Raw genomic sequence first — 1,917 nt, 5'->3', positions numbered from 1 at the left:
CGGGGACGGCCAGGAGCGGTGAGTGCCCGGCGCCGGGCTCGGGCCAGCCCCGTCAGCTGCCGGAGCTTCCTCCAGAGGCTGAAGGCAACGCAGCTGGGCAGCCCCTGGGGTGGGGGATGCCGGCAGTATCTCCCCCTCCGCCTTGGTCCCCTCCTCTGGGCATCCTGCATCTGCTCGCCCTTGAGGGGCCTGTTCTCTGCGGGGTTTTCTTTAAGCCTTCAAATAAAGGTCAACTCTCAGGTGACCAGCACAGCTGGCAGCAAGTGGGAGGGGCGGGGGTAGAGGATGGCCCCGGAATAGGGGAAAAGATGATGGGTAATGAAACAAAAGTAAACTCATTTAAAAATCTTGGCATACTAATGGGGGAAATTTTATATCCATGCACATGGATATAATTTTCACCCACGTACATGGACATAATGTATGCCGATGTGCATGGATATGCATTATGTCCATGTATGTGGGTGACATTTATGGCCACGTGCATGGATATGCATTATGTCCCTGTGCCTGGAGAACCAGAAACCCTGAGCTGTGACCGCTCAACAACTTGTTCACTTTGCTGTTGGATGTGTCAATAAAGAAATGGATTTCTCTCAGTTGGATCAGGCACAGTTTTGAAGGGGCCCCCAGTATGTCACGAAGAGTTGAAGAATGGCAGGTGTTTGTGAGTGGGCAGACTAGTCTGTGAGATGAAATTCAAGTTGCAGCAGGGGAGGTTTAGGTTGGATATTAGGAAAAACTTTCTCACTAGGAGGGTGGTGAAGCACTGGAACAACTTGCCTACAGAAGTGTTGGAGTCTCTATCCTTGGAGGTTTTTAAGGTCTGATTTGACAGAGTCCTGGCGGGGATGATCTGCTTTGAGCAGGGGGTTGGACTAGATGATCTCCTGAGGTCCCCTCCAGCCCTAATTTTCTATGATTCTACATGATGTCCATGTGTGTGGGTGAAACTTATATCCAGAAAAAAATACTGAAAAAGCACGTTTCTGTTGAGAGGATGTTGGCTGTTAAAATATACATTTGTTTTTGTCAGCCCATCTCATAGTTTTCCATAGCACGATATTTGAAGCTTTCCCTGGGGTTCATGCCCCTGGACTGCCCCCCCAGCTGCTTTGTTTTTTGGAAACCTGGTCTGAAATTGCTTCCAGGTTGTCTCTCTTCTGGTCTTGCAGACGTGCTGCTGGGGGAAGTAGGTAGCTGGCCCTGTGGGTCTGAGTCTACCCCACCTTCAGCTGCTTGGGGCCTCTTAGCCTCCTCGCAGCAGCTGTATGGCCCAAGCTGAACATCTGCCTGCAGCCTTCAAAAGGCATTTTTGCCTCCACTTGAAACAACCTGACAGCCACCTGGATGCATTCAAGCAAGACATCAGAGCCTCCCAGGCTTTGTAACAGACAGACACATTTTTGACAGTTAAGTATCTCCAGAGGAAAAAGTTCTGACCTCCCAAGTGAAGCCTCATGCAGATTCTGAAATTGGTTTTAAACATCAGCAAGGTTTTTATGGTAATTTTTGCTTGCTTTGTATCTGTGCTGCCCTCCTTTCTTAGAAGTGTTTTAGGGTTGACATTTCTCTCAACAACCATCAGGAGGTCTAGAAACATTATTTTTTTTAGAAAAATGACAGGTGGTGCTTCTGAGAGTCAGTTTACTAAGTCCCAAGTAGGCTTTGCACTTTTCTTTCTAAAGGACAAGTCTTGAGAGCTTCTGGCTTGAGAGGCAATAATCTTTCTTGTTTCTCCTGTTTAGGAGGTTTGGTGCCACAGCCGCTGCTTCTAAAGTTTTCTGCTTCGTGCTTGGCTTAACATGGTTGTTGCTGGATCTGCCCTTTGTTAGACTGACACAGCAAACTAGGAGATCCAGAGCTTCCTGTCTATGGGCTACAATAGAAAGTGCTTGCTGGGGTTTTGTACCTCTT

The sequence above is a fragment of the Alligator sinensis genome, unplaced genomic scaffold (assembly GCF_000455745.1).
Source record: "Alligator sinensis unplaced genomic scaffold, ASM45574v1 scaffold240_1, whole genome shotgun sequence".
In the NCBI taxonomy this organism is placed as follows: domain Eukaryota; kingdom Metazoa; phylum Chordata; order Crocodylia; family Alligatoridae; genus Alligator; species Alligator sinensis.
The sequence above is the reverse complement of the archived record's forward strand: the minus strand, read 5'-3'. Positions refer to the sequence as shown.